This window comes from Saccopteryx leptura, chromosome 2 (genome assembly GCF_036850995.1).
Source record: "Saccopteryx leptura isolate mSacLep1 chromosome 2, mSacLep1_pri_phased_curated, whole genome shotgun sequence".
NCBI classification, from domain to species: Eukaryota; Metazoa; Chordata; class Mammalia; order Chiroptera; family Emballonuridae; genus Saccopteryx; species Saccopteryx leptura.
The window spans coordinates 342925864-342934750 of NC_089504.1; the positions used below are offsets into that span (position 1 = coordinate 342925864).

The 8887-nt window shown below is 44.4% G+C and overlaps 1 pseudogene; it reads right to left on the bottom strand.

Annotated features, from left to right (window-relative positions):
• Positions 1-7423: 7423 nt before the first annotated feature.
• Positions 7424-8118, bottom strand: LOC136393679 (barrier-to-autointegration factor pseudogene; annotated as a pseudogene).
• Between the last annotated feature and the right edge of the window lie 769 nt (positions 8119-8887).

Genomic DNA, 8887 nt, shown 5'->3' on the forward strand with positions numbered 1-8887 from the left:
TCTATAAAATGGGTCTAAAAAGCAAGATAGGATTGTTGTGGGGATTATGTGAAGTGCTTAGAACCACAGCTGGCTCACAGGAGGTGCTCAATAAAGATTGGTTTGTCTTCTTCATCTCTGTATGATGCTAAACTTGACCCCAAATAATTAACTGAAAGTTTGAATGAAAGAAATAGTCCTTTGCCTCTGCGGCAGATTGAGGTGAAGTAAGCTGGGCAGAGTAGTGAGTCTGGAGAAATTTAAACAGGGCTGAAGTGGAAAAGGCTGTGGGTGGCTGGCAGAAAGCTCCTTAAAGGGCCAGACCTATGTTTACAGATGTGCTGCCATGGAATTTGGAAAACGTAGCAGAGCTGCATAAGGCTGGGATAATTCATTGCTGAAATGAAGCTTCTGGGGTTCAAAGAAAGGAGGTCTGGAGCCCTGGAGCCTTCACTAAAGGCCTCAGGGAGCAGGGCAGGTTTGGAAAACCAGCCAGCAGCAGCAGCAGCAGTGGGTGATAGGACTTTGCTGAGTGTGTGGAGAAAGAAACTATGTAGTTGGGACAAATGGTCTGATTGCAGTCAGGCCCTCCCCCTAGTAGGTACCCTTCCCTCCTCCCTTAGGAGCGGTCTCATCACAGGAAGGCTCTGAGGGTTGGCTGCATTTTTAGGCTACATCGCCCTCTGCTGGTTTTGGGGATTTGGGGGCAGCAGTAAAAGGGAGTGGTGCTTGTAGCTTAACGGAGGGGTGACAAATTCCTCTTCGGGGAACATTCTGTGCCAGATGTGGACCTTCCTCACCCCCAGACAGTCCTGAGGAGATCACACAATCAAAATCCCTTGACAAAAACGTAGGAAGTTCATATAAAATGAGCAGTCCCAGTAGTGTAATTGCTTATTGTGTCATCTTTATTTGCTCAGTTGGTGTAGATAAATGTATGCTATATTAATTTTACCTCATAATCCCTTGGAGTTACAGTGCTATGAGTTAGAGGCAAATAATAATAATAATAATAATAATAATAATAGTGATAATAATGATGATGATAATAGCAGCTAGTGCTTACATATCCTTACTATGTGCCAGGGACTATTCTTTTAGTATTTTATAGATGAGGTGCTGAGGCACAGAGAGGTTTACGTCTTCTCCCTAATGTGACACAGGTGACAGATGGCAGGGCCAGACTGAACTGAGCACTCTGGCTCTGGAGTATGTGTACCAAACACCATACTACCTACTGCTTCTCTGAGATAATCAGGACATTTTCCCCTTCTGTGAGAGATGGTGTGTCCAGGTGCTCCATGAATATAGACCTTTTTAGTTCTGTTTCTAATTCTCTGAACACTGCTCATTTTTTTCAAATCACAGCTAACATTTGTTGATTTTTGTGTGTATGTGCATGAAATATATTCCAGGCACTGTGCTTAACACTCTGTTGGCTATAATGAGATGACCACTTTTTAAAAAAAATTCACTTTCAGAGAGAGAAGAGGGGGAGGAGCAGGAAGTATCAACTCCCATATATGCCTTGATCAGGCAAGCCCAGGGTTTCGAACCGGCAACCTCAGCATTCCAGGTCAACACTTTTATCCACTGAGCCACTGCAGGTCAGGCAGGTATATTTGTTTTCTATAGCTACATAACAAATGGCCATGAACTTAATGGCTTAAAACAACAAACATTTATTAGCTCATAGGGTCTGTGGTTTAGAAGGCCAGGCATTTCATTACAAGGAGCATTTTTCCCCCCTTTTCTTCTTTCTTTACTTTATAATGTATCTATATGAAAAGATGGATGTTAGCTGAAACTCTTGTGGCAGTCATTTCACAATCTATGTAAATCAAACCATCACACTGTATGGCTTAAACTTATACATTTATGTATGTCAATTATTTATCAATAAAACCGGGGAAGAAAAGAGAAGTCCAAGCATGGCTTTGTGGGTCCTCAAGGTCTCACAGGCTATAATCAATGTGTTCCTCTTTTTTTTTTTTTTTTTTAGAGAGAGATAAGAAGCATCAACTCGTAGTTGCATCACTTTAGTTGTTCATTTCTTGTTTCTCATAGGTGCCCTGACCAGGGGGTTCCAGCCGAGCCAGTGACCCCTTGCTCAAGCCAACAACCTTGGACTCAAGCTAGCAACCTTGGGCTTTAAAGCCAGCGACCATGAGATCGTGCTGATGATCCCACACCCAAGCGGGTGACCTTGAGGTTTCAAACCTGGGACCTCAGCATCCCAGGTTGATGCTCTATCCCAGGGGTCCCCAAACTACGGCCTGCGGGCCGCATGCGGCCCCCTGAGGCCATTTATCCGGCCCCCGCCGCACTTCCAGAAGAGGCACCTCTTTCATTGGTGGTCAGTGAGAGGAGCATAGTTCCCATTGAAATACTGGTCAGTTTGTTGATTTAAATTTACTTGTTCTTTATTTTAAATATTGTATTTGTTCCCGTTTTGTTTTTTTACTTTAAAATAAGATATGTGCAGTGTGCATAGGGATTTGTTCATAGTTTTTTTTATAGTCTGGCCCTCTAACAGTCTGAGGGACAGTGAACTGGCCCCCTGTGTAAAAAAGTTTGGGGACCCCTGCTCTATCCACTGCACCTCCACTAGTCAGGCAATCAGGTGTTTTTATCTGGCAGTTTGACTGGAGAAGAAATGTTTCTGAACTTAGTTTATTGGCAGAATTTGTTTCCTCCAGGGTATAGGACTGAGGGTCTCAGCTTCTTTTTTTTTTTTTTCACGGAATTACATTTTATTTTATTTATTTATTTTTTTTACTTTTCCGAAGCTGGAAACGGGGAGGCAGTCAGACAGACTCCCGCATGCGCCCAACCGGGATCCACCCCGGCACGCCCACCAGGGGGCGATGCTCTGCCCATCCGGGGCGTCGCTCTGTCGCCACCAGAGCCACTCTAGCGCCTGGGGCAAAGGCCACAGAACCATCCCCAGCACCCGGGCCATCTTTTTGCTCCAATGGAGCCTCGGCTGCGGGAGGGGATGAGAGAGACAGAGAGGAAGGGGGGGAGGGTGGAGAAGCAGATGGGCGCTTCTCCTGTGTGCCCTGGCCGGGAATCGAACCCGGGACTCCTGCACGCCAGGCCGACGCTCTACCGCTGAGCAAACTGGCCAGGGCACATTTTATTTTATTTTTTAAATTTTTTATTTATTTACTTTTTTAGATTTTATTTATTCATTTTTATTAGAGAGAGAGAGAGAGAGAGAGAGAGAACAGGGGGAGGAGCAGGAAGCATCAACTCCCATATGTGCCTTGACCAGGCAAGCCCAGGGTTTTGAACTGGCGACCTCAGCATTCCAGGTTGACGCTTTATCCACTGTGCCACCACAGGTCAGGCGGTCTCAGCTTCTTGCTGGCTGCTGTCTAATGGCAGTTCTTTTCCACCAGGGTTTTCACCATGTATCTATCAGTCAGGGTCCTCTGGAGAAAAAGCACCAGTAGGAGGGTATATGTGTAAAGATATTGATTCCAAGGAATTGGCTTACATGATTGTGGGGTTGGCAAGTATGAATTCCACCCACATTACCAAAAATAATCTTTACTTAAAGTCAACTGATTGTACATATTAACCACATCTACAAAATACCTCCACAGCAATACCTAGATAAGGGTATGATTGTTTAACTGGGTACTACACCTTGCCAAGTTGACACATAAAACTAACCATCGCATCCATCATAGCCACTTGCGTCACTAAGCCAGCAACTCACTCTAGAGTTGGGAGTGATATCCCACCCCCTTTGCCATATTCTACAAAGTTAGAAGCAAGGTGTTCGATTCCACCCACAACCAAGGGAAGGGGGTCACACAAGGTTGTGAACACCAGGAAGTGGTGAATGTCTGTTCACCACAGAAGCTAAGGCTCAAAGAGGGTAAGGAGAAGCCCGGAATCATGCAGCAGTTTAATTGGCTCTGCTGGAAGCCTCCTGCTCTGCTTCTTGCTAGTTCCACTTCCACATACCAGTTCAGGTACGTGCCAAGGTTTCCATCTTTTCCTCATGCTCTTTCTCTAAAGAACTTGGCCTTTTGTAGGTTCAACTGTCACCTGCATGCCAAGGGTGCCAGATGTGATCCTCCTCTTCTGGCCGGTTTGCTCAAAACACCAAGATTGCAGGTTCAGTCCCCATTCTGGGCACATATAAGAAGCAACCAGTGAATGCACAACTAAGTGGAATAATAAAAGGAATGCTTCCTCCCCCTCCCTTCCTCTCTCTGTCTCTCTAAAATTAATCAATAAAAAATTATTTTAAAAAATAAAAACAAACCTGGTCCATCTGGCTTCAGACCATCTGCTTCTTATCTGTCTGTATTTCTACTCAGGAGTCAGCACATCTCATTGTGGTGAAAAGACCCTGGATTGATCTCAGCCTTGGCTAAGGCACAAGCTCGCCGAGGATCTTGGCAAATGCCTAGACCTCTGCCTCTCAGTTTCCTAAACTCCTTTCTTCTCTCACCTCTCTGCATCCAATCCTCTCCATTTATTCCCTCTCACATCTGCCCACCACTCCTCACTGACTTTCCGTGATATTGCTGGAGTCCCACTCATGTCTCCTTTCAATCCATTTTGCACAGCAGCTGGAATCATCGTGTTATCCATTCCTGAAAACGTCAATGACTTCACTGCCCTTAGTGTCAGTGGTGAGCTACTGAGTCTGACCGACCTGTCCCTGTGTGGCTGGGCTCTGGTTCACGTAGCCAGCACCCTCTCTTGGACATATAGTTCCACAAAAGCAAAGACTATGTGCCACTGTCGCCCAGGCACTTAGTATTTTGCCTGGCACGTAGGAGGAGCCAACACATTTCTGATAGATGATAAATGGATATGTGAAAAGGGGGGTGGTGAATCAAGTAACCCTTAAGGTCCTTCTTGTGTGATTACTATAATCTCTGTCTTCTTTTTTTTTTTTTTTTTTACTTATTTATTCATTTTAGAGAGGAGAGAGAGAGAGAGAGAGAGAGAGAGAGAGAGAGAGAGAGAGAGAAGGGGCAGGAAGCATCAACTCCCATATGTGCCTTGACCAGGCAAGCCCAGGGTTTCGAACCCGCGTCCCCAAGTGTTCTAGGCCGACACTTTATCTACTGCGCCACCACAGGCCAGGCTGTCTTCTTTATATAGCAACACCAGTTCCAGACAGTCCAGTGTTATTGTGAGTAGATTTGAACTTACTGCCATTTCCATGTCTTGGTTTCTATTTTAATGATTTCCCTACAAATTATATCCTATATTTATATACAGGGCATATTGTTTTAGCCTGTATCCTAAAAACTACAACGTGCATTAAAGTCTTAAGTTAATCAATGCCTGTAATTACCTTTTTCCTGAACCATAGAAGACTTTACCTTCATTTATCACTTATGGTATACAATTTAATTAATTCTCTCTCTTTTTTTTTTGTATTTTTCTGAAGTTGGAAATGCGGAGGCAGTCAGACAGACTCCCGCATGTGCCCAACTGGGATCCACCTGCACGCCCACCAGGGGGCGATGCTCTGCCCACCTGGGGCATCGCTCTGTTGCAACCAGAGCTATTCTAGCGTCTGATGCAGAGGCCACAGAGCCATCCTCAGCGCCCAGGCCAACTTTGCTCCAATGGAGCCTTGGCTGCAGGAGGGGAAGAGAGAAACAGAGAGGAAGGAGAGGGGGAGGGGTGGAGAAGCAGATGGGCGCTTCTCCTGTGTGCCCTGGCTGGGAATCGAACCCAGGACTCCTGCACACCAGGCCGACACTCTACCACTGAGCCAACCAGCCAGGGCTCTCTCTCTTTTTTTTAAACTCACTGGACATCATTATTATTGTTTATATGGTCAATGCTTGCTTAGATTTACATACATATTTTGATTCTTCACTACTTCTTAAACTTGTTTTTATTTTTATTGATAACCTTATCATTTTAAGTGTACAATTCAATGGTCTTTAGTATATTCACAAGGTGGGACAGGGTTGTTCAACCATCACCACTATCTAATTCCATAAAATTTTTATCAACCCCTAAAAGAAATCCTTTTTTTTTTTTTTTTGACCTGACCAGGTGGCGGCAGATAGAGCATCAGACTAAGATGCAGAGCCCAGGTTTGAAACCAGAAATTGCCAGCTTAATCGCAGGCTCATCTGGTTTGAGCACAACTCACCAGCTTGAACCCAAGGATGCTGGCTTGAGCAAGGTGTTGCTTGGTCTGCTGTAGCTATGCTCTTGGTCAAGGCACGAATGAGAAAGCTATCAATCAACAACTAAGGAGCCACAACAAAGAATTGATGCTTCTCATCTTTCTCCCTTTCTGTCTGTCTGTCCCTATATGTCCCTCTCTCTGTCTCTCTCTCTCTGTCTCTGCCACAAAAAAAGAATTAGAAAAAATATTATATTTTATTTATTTATTTTAGAGGGGAGAGAGAGAAGAGAGAGAGAGAGAGAGAGAGAGAGAGAGAGAGAAGAGGCAGGAAGGAGCAGGAAGCCTCAACTTCCATGTGTGCCTTGACCAGACAAACCCAGGGTTTCAAACCGGCCATCTTAGCATTCCAGGTTGATGCCGTTGCTTTATCCACTGTGCCACCACAGGTCAAAAGAAGTCCTTTGAATCATTAGTAGTCACTCCCATTTCTTTCTCTTCCTAGTCTCTGCCAACCACTAATCTACCTTCTGTCTATGGATTTGCCTATTCTGGACATTTTGTATAAATGGAATTATACAATATGTGGCTTTTTGTGTTTGGCTTCTTTCATTTAACATAATGTTGTCAAGGTTCATACATGTCATCTATACATGTCATCCATAGCATGTATCAGTACTTCATCCCTTTTTATGGCTGAACAATACTGCATTGTATTGTACCACATTTTGCTTATCTATTCATCTGTTATTGGACATTTGAGTTACTTCCACTTTTTGGCTATTATAAATAAAGCTTCTGTGCACATCTGTGTACCAGTTTCAGTCTCTCTTGCACCTCAGACCTTTAATCTGATAAAAGATCACTTTCTTTTTAAAGAAAAATCACTTTCTTTCTGCCTGAATTGCACCTTTAGAATTTCCTTCAATGAGGTACTGCTAACGGCAAACTTTTTGTTTTTAGATTTTTCAAAATTTACTCCTAGGTCAGAAGTAATTTTCTTTCAGCATGTTCAAGATATCTTTCCACTGTCTCCTGGTTCCTATAATTAGTGTTGAGAAGGCTTTTAAGATTTTCTTTCTATATTTGGCATTCTAAAGTTCCACTGTGATGTACCGATCTGTGGATTTTATTTCATTTATCTTGTTTGGGATTCTTTGGGCTTCTGGAACTTATGGACTGACACCTGCCTCATCAGTACTGGAAAATTCTCAGCCATTATTTTTCTTTCTTTTTTTTTTTAAGGAGAGCGACAGACATGATCAGCTCCTGGGGAAGGAGTGACTACCAGCCCACCTGCTTTTCAACCCACAAAGCTCAATCTTGAAGGCCACTGACTTTATTGATTTAGAAAACTTTATGTGGACAGTGACTGTTTTGCCAAAAGAAAAGCCAAATGGCAAAAACAGACCAGAGGTGAAGATGAGGGTGAGGGAAATGGCTACGAATTCACTCATATAAGCTGGTAATTATCGATCTGAAACTGGGAGGGGAAGAAGGGAGATGCATGCAAGAACAAGAATTCCAAAAAAGTTGCAATGGTGAGGGGAGAGAACTCCCCCAAAGACCCTGAGGACACTGGAGGTGAGTAGACAGCAGTTGTTTCCTTCGTAGAGGACAAGGGAGGAGCCCCCACTCCGCTGCACACTCTGGAGACTCAAGGCTGGGGTTAGGAACTGGGGGCTCCCCAGAGAACATCACAAGAAGGCGTCACACCACTCTCGGAGTCCCAGACTGCTTGGCATTGGCGCCACATGTGTCCTTTAGCCATTCCCGGAAGAGGTCTTCGTCTTTCTTTAGCACCAGAAACTGGCCAAGGACCACGTAGGCCTTGTCAAAGCCCCTTTCCTCCGGCTTCTTGCCCAGGACGTCACCAATGCCTGCCAGGCTCCCCACGGGCTTTTCTCCCATGGGCTCTGCCACGAAGTCGCGATGCTTTTGGGAGGTTGTCATCTTGATCAGTTTCAATCTGCAACTCCAGCTCCCCTAAGGGCCCCTGTCGCCGCCCGGCTGCTCCCGCCAATCAGCCATTATTTTTCAAATATTACCCTTGTCACATTCTCTTGTTTTTCCTTTAGAACTCTGAATAAACTATGTTAGGCCTTTTCCATGTTTCCGCCATGTCTCTCAACCCCATTTCTCTCTTTTTCTCCTCTTTTCTGCCTTCTGGGCCATTTCTTCTGCTCTCTCTTCCAATGCCTTTCTGGGACCTACTTTTCCTTAGGCTTTGCCCTAGAAATTCATAACCGTTTTGTCAAAAATCTGTGATATTGTTAGAGATTTTAAAAAGTACTTTATACAGCACTTTCAGCTGTTTTCAACTGCATTACCTTGGCACAATGGTAGGTGGCAGCACACACACATTCTCATTGCAGCCCTGGGAGTTGTGCGTGCACTTCAGTGTTGGCCCAGGTCCTAACCCGGCACAAAAGAACGTAACTGCTTCAAGTTGGACCTCCTTTTAGTCCCCAATGCCCGAAATAGAGTATCATAAACAACCTCCACTCCAACCCTCTGCCTGTCCCCTCTTCCTCTGGGCCCCATCAGTGCTAGGCAATCCCCACCAAATTCCAGTTGCCGGTCCAGTGTTGTTTCTTACCTGCTTAATCTTTGCTCTTTCTATACCATCTGCTGAAATGCTCCTCCTTTCAATCCACTCTCCTAATCATTCTCAGCTCAAAACACTTTTTTGTTGTTTTAATTGGTTGCAATAGTCTTAAACTTTATATATGATAATGAGTGCTTAGAAAAGTATGAAAAAGAAGAGAGAGAGAGAGAGAGAGAGAG